The sequence below is a fragment of the Lagenorhynchus albirostris genome, chromosome 8, assembly GCF_949774975.1.
Source record: "Lagenorhynchus albirostris chromosome 8, mLagAlb1.1, whole genome shotgun sequence".
Lineage (NCBI taxonomy): Eukaryota > Metazoa > Chordata > Mammalia > Artiodactyla > Delphinidae > Lagenorhynchus > Lagenorhynchus albirostris.
This window is the reverse complement of record NC_083102.1, coordinates 101,469,235-101,492,846: the sequence shown is the minus strand read 5'-3', so window position 1 is coordinate 101,492,846 and position 23,612 is coordinate 101,469,235. Positions and strand designations below refer to the sequence as shown.

Below are 23,612 nucleotides of genomic sequence, written 5' to 3'. Positions count from 1 at the left end.
TAAAGACAGAAATAGCTCTACAATAATGGTAGAAGACTTCAATAACCCACTTTCACTAGTGAATAGACTAGGCAGACAGCAAATCAGTAAGGAGATAGAGTACCTGAGCAACACAATAGGCCAGTGAGACCTAACAGACATGTACAGAACACTTCACTCAAAAACAGCACTCAAATACACAGTTTTCTCAAGTGGAGAAATTTCCCATGATATCCACTATGTTAGGCTACAAAACACGTTAATAAATTTTAAAATATATAAATCATACAAAGTACTGTTTCTGTCACAATGGAAGGAAACTAGAAATCAATAGCAGAAGAAAAACTGGAAAGTCTACAAATTAGTTGAAGTTAAACAACACACACTTAAAAAAACAATGAGTCAAAAGAAATCCCAAGGGAAGTTGGAAAATATTTTGAGACAAATGAAAATGAAAGCACAAAGCATCAAAATTTATGGGACATGGTGAAAGCAATGTTAATAGGGAAATTTATAGCTATAAATGCTTACTTTAAAAAAGAAGAAAGATCTCAAATTGACAATCTAAATTTACATCTTCATGAACTAGAAATAAAAGAACAAACTAAAAAAAAAACCCAGCAGAAGTAAAAACCATGATAAAGATTAGAACAGAGATAAATAAAGTTAAAAATTAAAAAAAATAGAAATAATCAACAAAACCAAGAGTTGGTTCTTGGAAAAGATCAACAAAATTGACAAACCATTAATCAATCTAAGAAAAAAAGACTGAAGACTCAAATAGTTAATATCAAAAATAAAAGAGGGAACATTACCATCAAATTTATAGAAATAAAAAGGATTAGAAGAGATTATATGAACAATTTTACAATAAAAACTTGGATCACCTAAAATATCCTAAAAACACACAACTTACTGATTGAATTATCAATAAATAGAAAATTTTAACAAAACTGTAACTGGTAAGGAAATTGAATCAGTAATCAAAAACCTCCCAACAAAGAAAAGCCCAGGACCTGATAGTTTTACTGGTAAATTTTACCAAACATTTAAAAAAGAATCAACACCAATCCTTCCCAAATTCTTCAACAAATTGAAGAGGATGAAGTAACTCTGAACTCATTCTAAGAGGCCAGAACTTTCTTAATACCAAAACCAGACAAGGTACTGCAAGAAAACTACAAGCTGGTATCCCTGAGGAATATTTATGCAAAAATTCAGAGTAAAATAGTAGCAAACATAATTCAACAGCATATTAAAAGGATTATGTACCATGCCCAATTTAGATTTATTCTTAGAATGCAAAGAATGTTCAACATGTGAAAATACATCACATTAACAGAATGAAGAGAAAAAAAAATACATGATCATTTCAGTTGATACAGAAAAACTTTTGACATAATTCAATACATATTCATGATAAAAACACTCAACAAACTATGAATAGTGGCAAAAGACTTTAACATAATAAGGTCCAAATGTGAATAAAACACCACTAACATGACACTCAGTAGTGAAAGACTGAAAGTTTTTTCTCTTAGGTCAGGGCCAAGACAAAGATGTTTGTTCTTACCACTTCTATTTAACATAGTACTGAAAGTCCTAGCCAGAACAATTAGGCAAGAAAAAGAAATAATATCCAAATATTAGGAAAGAGGTAAAATTATCTCTGTTCACAGATGACATGATCTTATATGCATAAAATTTAATGTTTCCACAAATATAAAGTGTTAGAACTACTGAAAATTATAATGGTATCAAAAAGAATAAACACTCTGGGATGAGCTTAACCAAGGAGGCAAAAACAAACAAAAAAATGTACAGCAAAACCATAAAACATTGCTTTCTGAATGAAATTAAAGAATATACAAATTGATGGAAAAATAGTTCTTCTTCATGGACTGGAAGATTAATATTGTTAAAATGTCAATAATACCCATAGAAGCCTACAGATTCAATAGAGTCTCTATCAAAATCCTGATGGCATTTTTTGCAGAAATAGAAAATCTAATCTAAAATTCATATGGAATGGCCAAAACAATCTTGAAAATATACAAACCCCCCCCAAAAAAAAAAATTGGAGGCCTCATACTTCATGATTCCAAACATATTACAAAGCTATTGTAAACAAATCAGTGTGGTGCTGTAATAAAATTAGACACATATATAATAGAGAACCCAGAATCAAAACCTCGCATGTTTGGTCAAGTGGTTCTCAACAAGACCATTTTTTTTCAAGAATGGTGTTTTGAAATCATAAAGAATGGAGTTGAACCCTTACTTTCACAATTAAAAAAAAATTAACTCAAGGGAGGAACTATCCCAAACTCATTCTACGAGGCCACCATCACCCTCATACCAAAAACATACAGAGATGTCACAAAAAAAGAAAACTACAGACCAACATCACTGAAGAACATAAATGCAAAAATCCTCAACAAAATACTAGCAAACAGAACCTAACAACACATTAAAAGGATCATACATCATGATTAAGTGGGGTTTATCCAGGAATGCAAGGATTCCTCAATATATGCAAATCAATCAGTGTGATACACCATATTAACAAATTGAAGGGGAAAAACCATATGATCATCTCAATAGATGCAGAAAAAGCTTTTGACAAAATTCAACACCCATTTATGATAAAACCCTCCAGAAAGTAGGCATAGAGGGAACTTACCTCAACATAATAAAGGCCATATATGACAAACCCACAGTCAACCTCATCCTCAATGGTGAAAAAATAAAACCATTTCCACTAAGATCAGGAACAAGAAAAGGTTGCCCACTCTCACCACTCTTATTCAACATAGTTTTGGAAGTTTTAGCTACAACAATCAGAGAAGAAAAAGAAATAAATGGAGTCCAAATTGCAAAAGAAGAAGTAAAGCTGTCACTGTTTGCAGATGACATGATACTACACATAGAGAATCCTAAAGATGCTACCAGAAAACTACTAGGGCTAATCAATGCATTTGGTAAAGTACAAGGATACAAAATTAATGCACAGAAATCTCTTGCATTCCTATACATTAATGATGAAAAATCTGAAAGTGAAATTAAGAAAACACTCCCATTTACGACTGCAACAAAAAGAATAAAATACCTAGGAATAAACCTACCTAAGGAGACAAAAACCTGTATGCAGGAAATTATAAGACACTGATGAAAGACACTGGATTGGAAGAATCAACATTGTGGAACTGACTATACTACCCAAAGCAATCTACAGATTCAATTCAATCCCTATAAAACTACCATTGGAATTCTTCACAGAACTAGAACAAAATATTTCACAATTTGTATGGAAACACAAAAGACCCCAAATAGTCAAAGCAATCTTGAGAAAGAAAAACAGAGCTGGAGGAGTCAGCCTCCCAGACTTCAGACTATACTACAAAGCTGCAGTAATCAAGACAGGATGGTACTGGCACAAAAATGGAAATATAGATCAATGGAACAGGATAGAAAACCCATAGATAAACCCACCACATATGGTCAACTTATTTTTGATAAAAGAGGCAAGAATATACAATGGATAAAAGACAGCCTCTTCAATAAGTGGTGCTGGGAAAACTGGACAGCTACATGTAAAAGAATGAAATTAGAACACTCCCTAACACCATACATAAAAATAAACTCAAAATGGATTAAAGACCTAAATGTAAGGCCAGACACTATAAAACTGTCAGAGGAAAACATAGGCAGAACACTCTATGACATAAACCACAGCAAGATCGTTTTTGACCAACCTCCTAGATAAATGGAAATAAAAACAAAAATAAACAAATGGGACCTAATGAAACTTAAAAACTTTTGCACAGCAAAGGAAACCATAAACAAGATCAAAAGACAACCTTCAGAATGGGAGAAAACATTTGTAAATGAAGCAACTGACAAAAGATTAATCTCCAAAATTTACAAGCAGCTCATGCAGCTCAATAGCAAAAAAAAAACAAACAACCCAAACCAAAAACAGGCAGAAGACCTAAATAAACATTTCTCCAAAGAAGAAATACAGATTGCCCACAAACACATGAAAGAATTCTCAACATCATTAATCATTAGAGAAATGCAAATCAAAACTACAATGTGATATCATCTCACACCAGTCAGAATGGCCATCATCAAAAAATCTACAAACAATAAATGCTGGAGAGTGTGTGGAGAAAAGAGAACCCTCTTGCACTGTTGGTGGGAATGTAAATTGATACATCCACTATGGAGAACAGTATGGACTTTCCTTAAAAAACTAAAAATAGAACTACCATACGACCCAGCAATCCCACTACTGGACATATACCCTGAGAAAACCATAATTCAAAAAGAGTCATGTACCACAATGTTCATTGCAGCTCTATTTAAAATAGCCAGGACCTGGAAACAACCTAAGTGTCCATTGACAGATGAATGGATAAAGAAGATGTGGCACATATATACAATGGAATATTACTCAGCCATAAAATGAAACAAAATTGAGTTATTTGTAGTGAGGTGGATGGACCTAGAATCTGTCATACAGAGTGAAGTAAGTCAGAAAGAGAAAAACAAATACTGTATACTAACATATATATACAGAATAAAAAAAAATGGTCATGAAGAACCTAGTGACAAGATGGGAATAAAGACTCAGACCTACTAGAGACTGACTTGAGGATATGGAGAGAGGGAATGGTAAGCTGGGACAAAGGAGAGGGTGGCATGGACATATATACACTAACAAATGTAAAATAGATAGCTAGTGGGAAGCAGTTGCATAGCACAGGAGATCAGCTCTGTGCTTTGTGACCAGCTAGAAGGGTGGGATAGGGAGGGTGGGAGGGAGGGAGAACCAAAAGGGAAGAGATATGGGGATATATGTATATGTAAAACTGATTCACTTTGTTATAAAGCAGAAACTAACACACCATTGTTAAGCAAACATACTCCAATAAAAACGTTAAAAAAAAAAGTCTTTCTCCTTCTCTTGACTCCATACCTGAAATTCCAACATTTTTTTTGTTAAAATAATGTACAATTACTTGTGAAATGCTTGTCAAAATACTAGAACAGGCTATAAGAGTAAATTACAAATGAGAAAACACAAATTACCAATAAACCTATGAAAAGATAAAAAAAAAAAATAACTCAGAATGGATCCCTGACCTAATTGTAAGTCTTAAAGCTGTAGAATGTTTAGAAGAAAATGTGGGAAAGCTGCATGACTTTGGATTAGGCAACAATTTCTTGAATATGAGACTAAAAGCACAGGCAACAACGACAACAAAATAGATAAACTGAACTACATGAAAATTTAAAACTTCTTTTCATCCAAGGATCCAATTAACAGAGGGAAAAGGCAACTCATGGAATGGAAGAAAACATTTGCAAATAATATATCTTACCAGAGGTTAATATCCAGAATATTTAAGTAACTCCTGCAACTGAACAACAACATTAAAATAAGCTGATTAAAAATGGGCAAAGGACTTGAAAGAACATTTCTCCAAAGAAGATATACAAATGATGAATAAACACATGACAAGATGCTGAGCATCATTAATTATTAGGAAAAAATATAAATCAAACCCACAGTGAGACACTGTCTCACATCCATTATGATTGTTACTACCAAAAAAAAGAAAGAAAAGAAAAGAAAAACAGAAAATAAGTTTGGGTAGGGATGTGGAGAAACTGTAACCCTTGTTTTCTGTTAGTGGGAAAGTAAATAGTACAGCAATTATTGAAAACAGTATGAAAAACAGTTCCTCAAAAAGTTAAAAATAGAATTACTTCTGGGTATATACCATAAAGAATTGAAAGTAGGGACTTGAAGAGATATATGTTTATTACTACATTATTGACAATAAGCAAAAGGTGGAAGCAATTTACCTATGTGCATTGATGGATAATTAGATAAACAAAATATGATAAATATGTACAATGAAATATTATTTAATCTCAAAAGTAAGGAAATTCTGATACATGTTATAACATGGGTGAAACCTGAGGACATTAACATACTAAGTTAAATAAGCCTATCACAAAAGTACAAATATCATTTGATTCCAGGTAAATGAGGCACATAGACTGGTCAAATTCATAGAGAAAGTGGAAGGGTGGTTTCTAGGGGCTAGGGGAGGAGAGGATGAGGTGTTATTATGTAATGGGTACATTATACTTCTTTGCAGTTTATAAGTGTTTTTGCAAACCTTTTCTTTCTTCAAGTGTGAAACATATTACAACCACATTTTTTAATGATCCTTGTATCTTTTGTAATATTTAGCTGCAAGCAATATAAACATTTTCAAGATATTTTAAGCAAAATATAAATGTACTAAGTGACTGTTAGATAATCACAGCTAATATTTACATAGGATGTAATGTGTGTCAGCAAAGACCTACAAGATAGGAGTTACTATCTCTACTCTACTGGTGAGAAACTGAGAGATTAGCAATTGAACTATGTGCAAAATATCACACATATATGTATAAAAATTAAGTGGTAGAAATTTGAATCCTGCAGATCCAGTCTCAAACCTGTGCTCTTGGACCAGATGTTCTCAAACTTGAAGCTTCATTAGAATAGTTTGGAGGACAGGTTAAATTATAGCTTGCTTCCCTCCTTATTCCCCACCTCCAAAGTCGCTGATTTGGAAGAAACGCTAGAATAAGCATATACTGAGATCAATCTTCTGTCCTTTCCACAGTGGAACACTGACACCACTGCCAGCATTACTCCTAGAGTTCTCCTGAGACATCACTTTTCCTGCAATAGCACTGCCTGAAATACTGTTTTGCTGTGGTCTTTGCCTCTTTGCATCCCACAACCCTGATTCAGGGTTATAAGTTGGGTACATATGATTGAGCAGGGCTTGGATCACATTCCTTTATCCTGTTATAAGAAGGTGCTCAAGGCTTATCTCTGGAACTTTCAGATTCTATAGTGATTTGGGGGCTGACGGGTTGTTTCACTGAACAAGATGTATAAGCCAGGAAGTTCAGAAACTAGGCAAACAAGAGACTGACAAATGTCCACCGTTATTCTCTTACTTAAATTGCAGATAGATTAAAATATTATTCATTTTACAAATCTTTATTGAGCAAAAATTCTGTGCATGAACCATAAGGCATTTTAAATACAAACAAAGGCCCTGCCTTTGTTATCCCTACTCAAGGGAAAAAAGAGCAATGTGCATATATGACTTTCTGGAGGCCAACTGTGTAGCAAGGGTCTGAGTAGAAATCAGACTTCTGGTTGTATTCCTGCAAATTCTAGTCCCCTGGAAGTTGCTTTTGTCACAGTGTGCCTACCTACTTTTCATAGAATACTGTTACTCTATTTCAATTATTTCTGGAAACCTGAATCTACTCTCAGCCATTTCAGAAGGAATGAATGCGTACCTCAAGTATCACTTATAATTTTCATTCAGTGCAACAGAATTCAATTCTAGTTAATTTAAGAGAACAGTGTATGGGAGAAAATGGGTACTTGATAAATCCAACACAGGTGCAGAAGGAACAGAAGCCAGAAAGCCCTAAAGCACAGTCTTTTAAGGGTACCATTGTTAGAATCAAATGTTCCAACTATTTTGAGTACTATATTTCACTTTTCTCAAGTTTTAAATGTAAACAGAAGAGATTCCCACTGTCCTGGCTGCCACCAGACAAGAGAGAGCCAGTCCTGGATTAAGAATCAAAACAGGATTGTGTAAAAAAGCAAAGAATTGGCTTCTCACAGGAAGATCTGGATGCTGTTACCAGAAGGAGATGCACACTGCCTCCCTAACCCTCTGTCTTTTATTCCTGAGTGTGATACACATCACCAATCAAACAAAAGATCACAAAAGATCAGTGTGTTAAACTTAAAAGTATTTCTTTGTAACAGTTATTTTTCAGAAATTTTCCTCTTGGGCTTGCTTTAACTGGAAAGACTTGATTGGTCAGGATGGCCCTATAAGTTTTTATGAACAAAATATTTCAAAGACTAATATGCCCTTAATGATATTTGCTACTAGTATAAATTTCTTCAAAAGTGATTAACATAAAATTCTCATTTCTATAGTTCACAAAGTATCAGTATTTTATGGTTAGTTCAGCCTTTGTATTTAGATTCTTTTGTTCGCCTTCCTTTTCACTAATGGAATTAGTATTTGTTTTACACTAACATTTTATGACAATAATTAAACACATTTATTCTTATTAGACAATATAATTGAGCACATTAAAAATTGTGAGGCAAAATATTTGACCAGATCACAAAAATGTGTAATAAAAGTTATATCCATTATACCCATATTCTAAAACCTGTATTGAAAATACCTATCACTGATAATGCAGTTATTATTTTTGGACCCTAAAGGAAAATTTTTTCTAGAGGGAAAATCATTATTCATTAATATTCCTATTTGATACATCTCTGACTCTAAGAGTGGAAAAAAATGATTAAAATTTTAATTGTTTTAAAGCAATCATTGAAATGAGATAATACCACTACTAGCGATGTTCTACCTTTCGGTGCCTTCTCCAACTTTGTCAGGGAGGCAGAGGAATCAGAATACAAATGCAAGTGCTGTGCAGCATACCAACCAAAATGGTACATTTACTAGGATTTGTGTTGAAATATTTAACCAAATATATTTATTTTGCCAGTGACTTATACTAGACTATCAATTGGTAGTTGTTTACTCATGATAATTTAAGCTCAAATAAAAATAAATTAAACAATATACTCTCTACATGTTGTAAAAGAACATGAGAAAAACAAACATCTAACCATTTATTATTCATATAATGTTTGGAATCATCTTTATGGTAATTTCTTTTCATATACAATGTATTAACTTGACATATTTTTTACTAAACTTAAAGTTTTCTTGTGACTTGGAAAACAGCAAAATAAGAATACACCAATATGTTAAAACTTAGAACCCTCACAGTTTAGAAGTAAAGATTCCTTTAAAGCGAATATGTAAGTAAATTTCCATAAAATTTGTCAATATAAACTTGGCCTTGACTAACTTGGACTTAGAAAATTAGAGGACCTTCAACTATAGGTAATGATTGAACCACAAAGATGTCCCCCAAGAAAGCTCCAAAGCAGTTTAAATAATTATGTCAAACTGGGAAAAGGAAACCTGTGTTCATATGTGTTGATGTCCTTAGCCAAGAGGAGAGGATTTATAGGAGAATGGAGTGGTGGTTGTTCTGAGGTCAGCAGTATCTTGGTGAAAGAACGTGTGTGTGTGTGTGCCTGTGTGTGTCTGTGTCTGCTCATCTGTGTGTGTATGTGGGGGCTGATGGGGATGGCCACCTGGGTTGAAACAGAAATCCAGCCTGTAGCCAGACAGAGAAGGACAAGTGTCAACTCCTCAAAAGAAAGAGGGCAGGTCACCCTGCTAACCCTGCTCCTCAGCCATGGGGAAATCCTTTCTCAGGTCAAGCTGAACTGAGACTTCAATCAGGAGCCAGAGATGAAGCTCCTCCTGTCCCAACAACATGGACACAGAGCCTAGTTTATGAAAAGAGATTTAGGAGCTCACCTTGCATATTTCTGGCCTTGGACAATAGAATAATTCCAAAATTTCATCTTCTAGTCAAGATCTTACTATATAGCACCATTTATTTTCTCAGTGACTCAGACTATAGTTTGTCAAGAACCCATATAAATGAAGGTTCCTGCAGTTAGAAAGACTGAGGCCAGAAAGGGCTGATAAAAGGCAAGAAGTAAATTGATGCACTCTCTTATCTATGCATTAGATTTGGAGATTTATAGGAAAAAGTGAAGGCAACATTTGTGTGTGCTTTCTCGCCAAATCCATCATCTTCTCACAATTATCCTCCTCCCATTGTGTTTGATTAATGGTAACACCAGGCACTAATTCATCTATGCTGGAGATCTGGGTGATCTAGTGGACTTCCATTTCTTCTAATTACTCAAATCCAGCTACTCCCTAAATCTTGTTAACTCCATTTCCTTCAGACCTCAAACACTTGTCTGCTCTTTTTTCTCCATTTCCATTGTCAAAAACTCAACCCAAGCTGTCATTGGAGGGTTACTGGTATACTCTGAGACATGAAGTCTCACTGAAATCTGATTTAGGTATTATTTAGATGAGACATTAGGCTTTAGTGTTGGTGCTCGGATGAGTTAAGGTCTTCGAGACTGTTGGGATGGGATGTATCTTGCATGTGAGAAAGACATGAATTCGGGGAGACCATGGGGGAATGCTGTGGATTGAATGGTATCCTCCAAAATTCATATGCTGAAGCCTTAACACACAATGTGACTGTATTTAGAGATAAGACCTATAAGGAGGTAATAAAGATTAAATGAGGTCATAAGGGTGGAACCTCAATTCAATAGGATTAGTGTCCTTATAAGAAGAGGAATCAAAGTGCCCTGTACACAAAGGGTCATGTGAGCATGATGAGATAGCAGCACCCTAAAAGCCTCAGAAGAAGAGGCCTCAAAAGCAACCCTGACTTTGGACTCCTAGCTTCCAGAACTGTGAGAAAATTAAATTATTTTGTTTAAATAGTCCAACCTGTGGTAACTTGTTATGACAGCCTGACCTGATTAATACAGATTTTGGAGGACATCCATTTCCTAAGTCCCCACCCTTACCTATTACCATATCCTTGTATTTATACTATTCTTCCACATACTAGATTGCTCACCGTTTTTCAGATTAAGGTTTTCTTCCCCCATAACTTTGTATTTCAACTACTCTTTTTCTTCTGGAACTAGTCTTTTTCACTTTTCTCTCTTTATAAATAATTGCTAAACCAGGGATAAATTAGAGGGATAAATTAGGAGTTTGGGATTAACATATACACACTACTACATATAAAATAGATAACCAACAAGGACCTACTGTATAGCACAGGGAACTATACTCAATATTTTGTAATAGCCTATAAGGACAAATAATCTGAGAACAATAGATATATGTATGTACAACCGAATCTCTTTGCTGTACACTGAAACTAACACAACATTGTAAATCAACTATATTTCAATAAAAAACAACTTTTTAAAAGAAATTGCTAAGCTAAAATTTCTCCTGCCAGTATAAAGCAAGTTGACCACTCTCTCCTTGTATTTTATAACTAAATCTACTAAGCATTTAAAGATGGAATTATTTATTTACAGGCTTCTTTTCTTTCCATTAGACTATGAGCTAATTGTCACAGAGTGCTTTGGAATTGAACAGACCTATGTTTGAATCCTAATTCTATAACTGATTATCCTTCTAAGTTAAACTATCCAAGTAAATTGAATATGATAACTAGCTTATTATGCTAATATACATTTTGAGATCACATGTTCATGTCGACATATTTGATGTTAATAATGTTATCATTTTTCATTTATTAGTAAAACACAGGTTTTGACAGATTGAGCTGGCAATACTTGTTTATTGCAAAAATCACACTGCAATAATGAACAAATGAGCAAATAAATTAATGAAGAATTGGAAACTGTGATAAAAGCACCTAAAAGAAAAAGGAAGAAAGAAAATCAATACAAACAAGAAAGTATAAGTGACCCTAAAGAGTAATATGGTACATAATCTCAGAGGTTGTGATGGTTAGTAGATGATCTTCGAAGTAACTTTTCACACTTTGCCTTGAAACATTTGGCCCCATTTTGCCCCAAAGTTGAATATGAGTGGTAGCTTTTGCAACAAATGTAACTTGTTATTATTGCATTTTATGCCCTTCCCTGGGTGTATCATATGTTCCTGAACCTTGTTTTCCTTCACTAATTAGAAAAGCAGTCAAGATTTGAGGGTGCAAGGAAATGGATTAGATTTTGCAATTAAAAACAGTTGAGCAACATTTCAAGAAAATGCAGTGGAGGCAGATTTTGGCTGATAGAACAGATATATTAGAAACTATAGTCTTTACCTTTCTTTTAAAAAAAAATATGGTGAAAGACCTTGAACCAACAGAGTTCTCCACTTACCACTTAAACTCTCAGTAATAGAAGATTAGTTTACAAATCTAGGCATGATGGAACATTTTCCAGTCCTTCCTTTCATGTTTTTGAAAAATGTTTAACAATTGTTCCTTCTTCCTGAAACGATTAACTAACATCTTAACTAGCTTACTTTCCCTGTACATTTATTTGTCACATGGCATTTATCACGCTGCATCTCAATGCATGATTAGGTGTTGATCTTGACTGCTGAACTGCATTTCCCACTGTTCCCTTCTCTGTGTGCTGTTGGTTAGCATGGGCCACACAGACTTTGAAGCCAGGTTTGAAGAACGCAAGCACAACAGCAGGTACTCTGTCATTCACACACACAGTTACGGACCCTCAGGTGCCCCTCATTGCAGGGATCATTGCCCAGCCCTGCAAAAGTGTCTTCCCTTGGGGTTCCTCACTCAGCTTCTCCAGCTCCTGGACAATTGTGTGCAATTCAACTCCATGAGAAGGGCCTCCGGTTCTGCAGAAGAGCCGTCCCACTAAAGTCAGGGGAGACAAGAACTTGCTTGAGAACAGCTCATCCTCTTGGGCTCCACTTCACTTTCCTGAGTCCCAGCTAGCTCTTTCTCTCCTACCTTACACCTTCAGAGCCATCTTCTCATCCTAACTGCCTGCCCTAAGGGCTTCAAGCGCCAGCATCAGATGTGAAGGTAGTGGCCTCAGACAAGATGCTTAACCAACTGCCACAATTGCACAAGGCCAACTCTCTGTACCAGATCCCTTCACAGATATATATATACACACACACATATATATTATCAAATGAGTTCGTGTGACCGATGCACAGTGAGGTCAAACAAACTGAAAAGTTGGAGTTTGGAGAGAGAAAAGTTTATTGCAGGGTCAAGGAAGGAGAACGAGTGGCTCATGCCCTCAAAACCCCAAACTCCCCGAAGGGTTTCAGAAAGGCATTTTTAAAGTCAAGGTGAGGGAGAGACGTGGTTAGTTGTTGCAGACTTCTTGGTGTCGGAATCCTTTGTTCTTTCATCTGTTCAGGTAGGTCAGGTCACGATGTTCCTGTAAACCTCCAACAAGACCAATGTTATTCTCTGTTATGCAAATTTTTATCCTTATATGAATGGACTCTTAAAAGCCAGAGCCCTGAGAATGGGCTCTCCTGTATATTTCAGGCTACAGGCAACATTCTTTTACAAAAGGTGCATAGCCAGCATGACTAAGCACAGGCAACAGAGCACAAAGGTTAAAGTAAAAGGAACAGATCTAATATGGAGTGAGATTTGTTCTTCCCAATGACATAGATACATATGTACACATACATATATACATGTAAACATATGTAATGTGCATTTATCAAAAAAGCAGAACCGTATAAGTGTATAGTTATATGTCTGCATAGGTCAGCACTATAGATATCTCCATCTATCTGTATCTGTAGTAGTTCTGCTTCTCTGATAGAACTCAGCATTAGCCATGGTCACAAGTGTTGCTGTGTAGGGACTGTTACAAACCACTGTATCATCAGGGACAGGTACATCGTCTAACACAGAGTAGATGCTACCTATAATAAAACGTAACAGAATATTTCGTTTCAAAACAGAATACAGTTCAAAATATATTTTGAAACAAAAAACTAAATAAATGAATGGGAAAATTCCCCAGGCAAGTTTCTCACAAAATAATGCAAAGTTGTATAAGCAGGATATAAAAACACAGTTTAATATTGAAGCATTTGTAGGGCAATTGCTTGTTTAGGTAGTGTTTGAATACCTGGAGCTTGCCTTTAAAAGAGAATCAGGGGCTTCCCTGGTGGCGCAGTGGTTGGGAGTCTGCCTGCCGATGCAGGGGACGCGCGTTTGTGCCCCGGTCCGGGAGGATCCCACGTGCCGCGGAACGGCTGGGCCCGTGAGCCATGGCCGCTGAGCCTGCGCGTCCGGAGTCTGTGCTCCGCAGCGGGAGAGGCCGCAGTGGTGAGAGGCCCACATACCACAAAAAATAAATAAATAAATAACTCTTTTGATTTATTAATTTTTTAAAAATAAGATTCTTTTTCTAAAAATCATACATAAATAACCTGCTTTGAGGGCTCCCATTTCTATAAGACCTCTGTAATATATTTTTCTCTCCTGTTAATCTGCCTTGTGTCAATTTAATTATTAGATCAGCCAAAAGAACTCAAGAGCGTTAGGGATGAAATCTACCCCTCCCTTATGAGACTGTGATATATATTTTAAAACAACTGCATACATTTGAATATGAATTGTATATCGATTAGATGACACAATAAAATGTTATTTTTTTTGACCCAATCATGGCATTGCAGTTTGTGGGAGAATATACCTCCCTTTAGAAAAAGCATGCTGAGTACTTGGGGGATGAAATGTCCTGATAAAGAGGTAGGCAAAGGGACCTCAGCAGTGTGACAAAATGTTAACACATGGTAAATGTGCTGAAAAGTGTTCACTGTAGTATTTGTTTAACTTTTCTGTAAATGCTTAAGTTTTCAAAATAAATCAATGCAGAAAAATAAAATCCCTCTCTTCTTTTCCCTTTCTGTTTCTGATACGAAGGGAGGAAGATGTGTGGGCAATAGATTTATTGACATACAGTTTATACTCACCATTTACATTGTGTATTTACAAATTCACATACTTGCCGAAAGTTCTTTGTAACCTCAGAATCAATACCTGTGACATTTTCCTGGTCATTTACTCACAGGCACAGAGCAGTAAAAATGTGAGTCACCAAGTGGGCATGTTCTCATCTGCGGCTGAACAAGAGAGCCTTCTGCCTTCTTGTTTCAGCTCTCACACGTTTTTCACATTTTGTGCTTTTTGTTGGTGATTTTGCTGTTTAAACACCCCCAAGCATAGTGCTAAGTGCTGTTTAGGATTCCTAAGCACACGGATGCTGTGATGTGCTTTAGGGAGAAGCTGCGTTAGAGAAGCTTTATTCAGACACGAGTTATGCTGCTGCCCATCAGGTCAAGGTCAATGAATCAACCATACCTATCAAATTAGGTGTCCTTACACAGAAACCACATAAAACAGGGTTATGAGGTTATCAGTTGACCACTTGTGACCCGAGGCTTGCAGGAACCCAACCCTGTATTTCCACCAGGAGCAATGGCCAGAATCTAGTAATTCAGTGTTTGTAGTGACTTTAGAGAACATACTTATCATGAATAACAAGAATCATCTGTATATGCAAATAAGCATGGTTGTAGACTTGGGCTTACCCTTCACCAGAATTAGATGTTTTATCCATGCATTTACTTTACCTCCACTTCCACCCCATCTCCAATAAATAAAGAGGAAAATATGACCACAAACTGACCACAGAGCACAGAGCAAACCAGGACAGGCTTCCTCAGTAAATCTGCGAGGTAGGGGGTGAGGGGGTGTTTCTCCAGCTGACGCCCTTCCTGAGGGGAAGGCAGGTCAAGAGTAGGCAGTGGTTTCCCCTTAACCCAATGTCTGGGAAGAGGGGCATTTCTTCAGTGAAAGGGAGACTGTGATGGGCTATACCATGGCTATAAACCCATAATTAACCTGGTGCTTTTAATGCCAATTGAGGAGAATAAGTGGGCACAGAGGCAGGTGGCAGGCCATAGGCACTGCAAACTTGTAGACAGCCACTACCAGCCTGGACCCTTTCTGAACCTCAGTGATGTGCTGGAAAGACAGAAGCAGACAAAGGGAATGACCCACCCTGTGCTGGCTGCAGCCCAGAGACCCCAAGAGATCCTGCAGCATCCACGTGGATACATTTGAGGTCAGGAGACCTGGGAGCTTCTGCTTGAATCCTGGGTTTCCTCTGTGAGACCAGAGACATGGTTCTCCAGGACTTGGAGGGTGGGCCAGGCAGAGGGGATGTATCTGCTTTGAAGAGTGGAGAGAAGCACTGAATCCACGAAGGATGCGCACCGGACAGGAGGTAGGTGACCAGCTTCTGCGTTTGTGCTGGGTAATAATTAGTCTTCAGGATCAGTCAGATAGTAACAGATGGCAACTCTAGGCATAGGATGTTCCTTGATATGGGAATTTTTGAGAATTTCTTCAGAACGTGCTTTCCCTGGGTCTTCCCTCCCCATTTCAATTTGTATCTCTAGGTGTTGTGGTATATACCCATTCATCAAATGTGCAAGCCATAGTTATGCATTCCAGAGTGGAAAGAAACAGAAGGCTGGGATTCAAAAATATTAGCATAAATCACCTTTTGTAAAAGAACTTTAAAGTGTATTTGATGTCACAGACAGGACTAGCTGCCTAAACAATGCCATCCTCCCCTGATCTCACTCCATTACCTTTACCTTATAATAAAGGCATGTGGAGATGACCAGCACTGACATAAACATTCCCCTTGTAGTCCTTCAGTCCCGCAGGTAACCCTCCCTGGTTCACAGCCTTGAGAGGTCTGCTGAGGAGGTTCTAGGAACAATTTTCTATTTCTTTTTTGGTTTTTTGATGTGGACCATTTTTAAAGTCTTTATTGAATCTGTTACAATTTTGCTTCTGTTTTATGTTTTGGCTTTTTTTTTTTTGGCTGCGAGGCATGTGAGATCTTAGCTCCCCAACCACGGATCGAACCTGCACCCGCTGCGTTGGAAGGCGAAGTCCCAACGACTGGACTGACAGGGAAGTCCCTGGGAATGATTTTCTTCCTTAATAAAAGAGTTGCCTGTCCTTTCCAGGTACCCTTTTTGTGCCAGGATCTGCCATACATCTCTGTGGCCATGAGGAAGACACCCCCAAATAAGGATGTGGAGGATGGGAAGCAGCTGGCTTCCGAATTTGTCAGCTCTGGAGCTCCTCACTTCTGGATCTGGGGAACTCTTGCTACTACTCTGCTCGCGACTGGCTGGGGGCAGAGGGGATATTCTGGCACTTGCAGCTGCATTGTACAATGCAGGCTTATCTTTTGTGAGGAACAATAAAAGGAAAGCAGGTGTGAACAGACAACTGATTTTATTTGCATATTTGTCTAATTCCACTGATAATGCTCAGTTTAATGAGACACTAGCTCAGTTAACAGCAAGAATGCATTCCATGTATAAAATTCTTGGTTAGAAGCTTTCCACTAGAGTCACCCTCACATATCTTGTAAAGGTGATCCCATGCAATGCTTCGATCATAAATGTTAAAAATCTATTCTAGTGGTAGGTTGACTAAAGAAGAACTAATCATTCCATCACAAAGTGTGTGTGCGTGTGTGTGTGTGTAAAACAAAGATAGCAGAAATATTTACTATTTGCATAAGGTAGATGACAGTCACATCTAAAGAGGGAAAAGTGTGCAGAAAAATAATGCTGATCATACAGGAGAAAATATCTTTCAACCACATAGTTGAATAAAAGCTATTCACAGAAGCATTTATGTAACTAAGTTTCACAGAAAAATTTAAGATTTTTAAAAGTAGCTTTTTTAAAATAAAAAAATGTTGAATGCCTGCAATATTACTACACTGTCCAGAGATCATCATTATTTTTTGTGTTAACTCTTTCAACTTGCATTATTTCTGTTTCATTTTCTTTTAATTCTTCCAATTTCCTGGATGTTTTAAAATATTTTACCATTCTTTCGTTTCCTCAAATGTAATGATTCCCTTCATGTTTAGGATCTGTCTTTCAGGAACTTTTTCTTATTTTCCTTTCTCTCTGAGCTCTGTATCAGAGACACAGTACTACCCACCCGCAGAGCTCCAGTGTGAGATTTTTATGCACGGGAGTGAGAGAGTTTTTCAATATGCTTCCTTTCAGCTGCTGCTTTATTTCTCTGTGAGGAAGAGAAGGTCACATTCAACTCTGCTTCCTGGTCTTCTTCAGAAATTATTTAAAATAGAAACGATAGGACTTTCAGGTTCTGATTAAATGCAGTTCTAGTAGGAAAAGAAAGAAATTATTTTTTTTTCTGTCTGGTGATTTATGTATAATTTATTAGTTTTCAAAAAATTATAAAATATTTTAAATCAAATCCATCTTTGATTTTTGAGTATCACCTAAGATTATTTTACCTCTCCTGTGACTAAGTATCCCTGTTATTCAGGCATTTACTTCCTTGGCTTTGGAGAACTCTATTATATTAAATCTGTAATATCCACTGATAAAATAATTTTGTCTGTTATTTATAAGATTCATTAGCTCTCATTGGCTTCAAAATATTCCATAAATGATTTTATTCATTGTCACATTTCATGAATTAAATATTATTAAATCTTACTATAAGACTGGCCATTGATTCTCAAACCCGCACTTTAGCAAATCATTTTATGTTGTTCTGTATTATTTTCCACTATTAATAGAATAATCACTTTGTAAATTCTTATGAATAGAAACCAAGCCCGTGATGTCTGGACTGAAATGCTTAGGTAGACATTCAATCAAGCCAAACTTAAGAAGCTCCCTCTCACTGCTTTTCAGAGGTGTGGACCCTTGGCACGACCTATGAGGCATTTATATACATGTTTGTTTGTTTCTTAGGACTCATTTCATACTAAGAGATCATAAATACATGTGTGTATGTGTGTGTGTGCACATCCCCTAGTTATACAACTGTGAAGGGGCTTAGATGGACAGCAACCAAGACCCAGTTTTTGTCTCTTGATAAGTGAGTGGAATGGTAGAGCAGAGGGTCATAACTAAATGGAAAGCAGTCAGATATGAGAAGTCCTTCTAGGAACCAAGAGAAGAGAAAAGCAACATAACAGTAAGTGAGCCAAGATGATAACTAGAATCTTCATGTCCACCAAATAATGCAAGGTGCCACCTCAGAGGGTAGTGGAAGGTAGGATGGGTGCAGAGGGGACCCCTCTTCATAGGCACATCAGCAAGGTCAGGGAGGGTGGTAACATGAGGTGCTGGGAGACCTGGATGTACTGTGTCCTACCACTGTGGTGAGGATTGTTCCCTGGGTGTGTTTAATCAGAAAGCAGTGTTGGAGTGAAGTAAGTCAGAAAGAGAAAAACAAATACCGTATGCTAACGCACATATATGGAATCTAAAAAAAAAAAAAAAAAAGGTACTGATGAACCTAGCAACAGGGAAGGAATAAAGACTTAGACATAGAAAATGGACTTGAGGACACAGGGAGGGGGAAGGGTAAGCTGGGACAAAGTGAGAGAGTGGCACGGGCACATATACACTACCAAATGTAAAATAGATAGCTAGTGGGAAACAGCTGTGTTGCATGGGGAGATCAGCTCGGTGCTTTGTGACCATCTAGAGGGGTGGGATAGGGAGGGTAGGAGGGAGCCTCAAGGGGGAGGGGATATGGGGATATATGTATGCATATGGCTGGTTCATTTTGTTACACAGCAGAAACTAACACAATTTTGTAAAGTAATGATACTCCAATAAAGATCTATTAAAAAAATTAATGAATTGATTTTAGAGAAATTCAAATGAGGGCACAGCTGTTTATTTATAAGTAAGTGTATCCTAAGATTTCTTATAATAGAAATAAATAAGCAACAAACTATTCACCAGGGTGGATCAGGAAAATAGAGAGAGTACACACCAGGGAATATTATGCAGCTGTGACGAGATGACACAGACCTTTAAGTATTGTCTGGGGTACATTGCCAAGGTGTGATGTTGAACAGCAATAACAACAAAAAAAGGTACTGCAACTCTCCACCTTTCTCCTGTTTTCCCCTCTCTCTTCCACTCTGTGTACACAAACACACTCAGACACACACACATACACCTACACACCACACACACTCACACATACACACACACCTACACCACACACACACACATACATATAAAATGAGCCCCAAGAAACAAGGTGAAGCGTGTGTATAAATTCTCCATGGCACCAGCTGATGCATCCCCCGCATTTCAAATGGAGCCAGAGGGGGCTCCCCAGGTTCTGCTTTTTATACCAACATCACACATTATTTAATTCTTTAGATGAGCCTGTATTTATTTATCACATAACCTAAGAACAACAGCAAAAGCTTACCAGGAGGTCGAAGGGAGGGGGTTTAAGTCCAGGTTAGCCAGAAGAAGAGGCAGAATCAGATGTGAGGCAGTGGGGCTAGGACCAGAACTCAGAATGGGGGCTCCAGGCAAGAGGGGGAAGCTTGTTCACAGAGTGTATCATGACCTCTGGGTTCTCCTTTATCTCCTGAAAAATTGTACTGCACTTTCAAAATTGATAAAGCACAGTTGCTTTAAAGTTTAAAAGATATATACAAATGAAGGCTTTACATTTTCTAAACTAAATGAATTCCCTCTCACTGGTTGGTCGAAAACTTGATATAAAGCAAATCCAAAAGCCCTTGGCATTCATACATGCAACATTTGAAATTCTTGACTAAATAAGGGACCTATCCTGAAAGTCTGTGATACAGTAATTTGTGGGTTTTGCTAAGGGGTCACTTTGAACAATGGACACTTAGATTCTGGAGTTCAGAGCTAGTCTTTTACTAATTCCTGAACCTGAGCTCATTTGCTGATTACTGTCGACTGAGAAAAAATGCACAGCCTAAAAGTTGAGAGTTATGTTTTATTCAGGGGACAAAACTGAGGACTTAAGCCCGGGACACAGCATCTCAGATAATTCTGAGGGACTCCTCCAAAGTGGTAAGGGGGGAGCCAGGATATAGAGGAGTTTTTGCCACAAAGGCCAGGTATTTGGAACATCAAAAGTTTACTGTTAATTGAAGAAAACCAGACATCTCAAGTTAAAGAATTTAGTGCTTTTATATATATGGGAAGATGCAAGAATCTGGGCTCACTGAAATCACCCCATTGACTGGCACCTCAGCCATCTGAGGCCAGTGTCCTGTGCTTTCTCATCCTGAGTCCCCTCAGGGTACAAGCCAGGGAGTGGCTGCAGTGGCTGATGGTTGATGGTGGGCATCTTGTTTCCATCCTGAATTCCCTCAGGGCTCACCTTTGGGGAGGCTGTAAAGTGATGACTTGATGGCTGCAACAGCTTTTTTGTACTGATATGGCAGCGACATTTTTCATTCACAGCATGATCTCTGTTATGGACTGGATGTTTGCCCCTGCCCCATTCATGTGTTGAAGCCCTGAATCCAAGTGTGTCTGTATTTGGTATAAGAAAGTGTGCCTTGGTATAAGGAAGGTGGACCCCTGATCCAATGGAATTAGTGTCCTGTTAGGAAGAGACACCAGATAGTGCCCCTTCCCCCTCTGTTAGCACAGACACCAAGGAAAGGCCTGTGAGGACAGAATGAACAAGCAGATAGCCATTGTCACCCACCAAATCAGCCAGAAATTTGATTTTTGGTTCCAGCCTCAAGAACTGTGAAAAATGAATGAATTTCTGTTGTTTAAGGACCCCAGTCTGTGATATTTTGTCACGGCAGCCTGAGGCAGCTAATGCAATCTCATACACGTTTCGTCTGAGAAATGAAATGTAGCAGTGGTTTGAGGGGTCCACACACAACTAGGAGGATGTGAATGTCAAGGACTTACTTTACTCAACTGTTACAGTAAAGAGTTTTAAGTGATCCTCAACTTGTCTTCAAAGATCATTCACTCTCATGTCCCCCATGTAAGGGAAATATAAGTATGCCAAAACTTTATAATTAGAACATCTTCATTTTAATAACCATTGTTGTTTTCCAAAACAATAATATATGTCACACTTCAACTCAAATTAAGGATTCAAGGTATTATAAGAAATCTAAACTATTACAATGATTGAATAAGTTATATATATTCAAAAGAAAAATAAGCCTACATTTATTAAAGGTTTAAAAAATATATATGAAGTATAGTTTTGAAGAAATGTTTATGCTCTGAAGCATCCTGCCCAGACAGCTCTGTGTCAATGGTATGACCCACTTGTGCTTTGTTACAGAACCTCTCTTTGAGAAATGAGGAGTATGTAGGATGTATTTCAATGACGCACAACAAAAGCATCACTGTATTTACTTTTCTTTTTTTTAGAACTGTGTTTACAGTCTTTTTCTTTCTGCTTGAAAATAGAATTCATGAAACACAGATCTGTAGACTAGACTCTTCCCTGTTTTGATGCTAGAGTGTCTTCCTTATACTTCACACTGTGCACTTATTCTTAGACCAAGACACCGCTCAGCTTTCTTTATTTTTTATTGTTTTTGGAGAAAAACCAGTTTTCTGGGTTTTTTTTCTGAATTTCACTACAGGAGATAAGGAGACATTGGTGAGAGCCTTCAGGCTAAGCTGAGGTGACTGGTGAGTGTTGGGTGGTGTGCTTGCCAGAGTTATGTTGGCTTTGAATCTTGCATCTCTTTTCATGGGTACATCTTAGTGCTAGTTTAGATCAAGGCCTGGTGTTTGGGCTCCTATCTGATTTGAGGGGGAGCTTGAACACAGGTGATGCAAGTAGGCATTTTAGAAGGCAAAATCAGAATTTTAGAAGGCCGTCAGAATCACTTCCCAGACTCCTTGGCTACTTGATTCACAGATGCTCATTTCAGACTCATTTGCTTTCTCCTCTTTTAGGACTCTTGCTCATTTTACTTTGCCTTAAAAGCGTAGGATGAACCTTCACTGTCAAATTGAAATTGTGAGCATTGCTTGTACTGACACTTCCATCCAATTTTTTTGGAAATAATGTTTTTTTTCTTTTTAAAGTTTCACTTTTGCCCTCCTAATGTCTTGAAGTAGAGTTCAATTTCCTTGTTCTGTTAGCTTTCCTGTCCTCTTTTTATTCCTTTTATATCTCTATGCTAATTTTAGTTTGTTCAGACTTAGACTCTAAATTGACCTGTTTTAGCAATGCTTCCTGGAAGCATTAGCTTTGGTCCTTGTTCCACTGACAAATATTTTGTCCTACATTTTCAGGCATGTATATTTACTAGCAGATCTGAAAATATAATTTGTTTTCCAATTCAAAAGTTTCTCCAGCCAAAAGATTGGTTTTGAAGACACCCAATGAAGCACACTTACAGAGGTTGATAAAACCTTTCTTTAAAGTGAGGTGGACCAATCCAGTTCTAGGGAGGACATTATTAGTAGACTTACCTTCACCTTAACTAGAAGATGCAAAATCAAATTCAAATCTTTCTTGATAAATAACAGATACTTGCTTTTCTATTTGGAATAATTCTTCTTGTTCTGGAAAGCCAGCTTCCTGAAGAGGAACTAACAAATCCTTCACAATACATCCCTGGAGATGTTATCCATGCTGGAGTCCTTTCCAGAGGGATTCACTATGTCCCGGGTCTGAGCAGTTTACTCTGTCTGCTGTGAAGTAAGTTTTACTTTTAACGCACATAGATAACATGTGAGGTGGTGAGATTATTTTCTCATCTGTAACTGGACATCTTGTGCTTCTCTCACTTTGTATTTTTCATTTTCCAAGACTAAAACCAACATTCTGTTGTTGTCCTGGTTATTCTTCAGCAGTTTACAAGTGTTAGTGATACTTCAGCATGGTGTCATTTTTCTCTCCTTTGTTTCCTTCTTTCTTCTACACTGTACTGAAAAAACTATTTAAGGCACATTTTCTGGGCCATCTTCTGCCTTGGCCACCTCCTTTGCCTCTGTGCTTTTCCTCCTCACACTCCAGGCTCTGGGAAGCTGGCTGGCAGCCCTGGGACCCCCACTTCTGTGGCTCCATCTCCCCACCAGAGACTTCTGTGACCATATTCAAAATTGTTCTCTGCAGTAGCATAAAGCTTGCCTGAGAGGCTACAATCCCTGGACTTTTAATACAGTGAACCTGATTCCTAC

The 23,612-nt window shown here is 37.4% G+C and overlaps 2 pseudogenes; both read right to left on the bottom strand.

Moving 5' to 3' along the window:
* The window catches only part of LOC132524368 (uncharacterized), a 58,130-nt pseudogene extending 37,243 nt beyond the window's left edge, over positions 1–20,887 (bottom strand).
* Positions 20,888–22,734: 1,847 nt separating this feature from the next.
* LOC132524367 (shugoshin 1-like) lies at positions 22,735–23,395 on the bottom strand (annotated as a pseudogene).
* Positions 23,396–23,612: the final 217 nt, after the last annotated feature.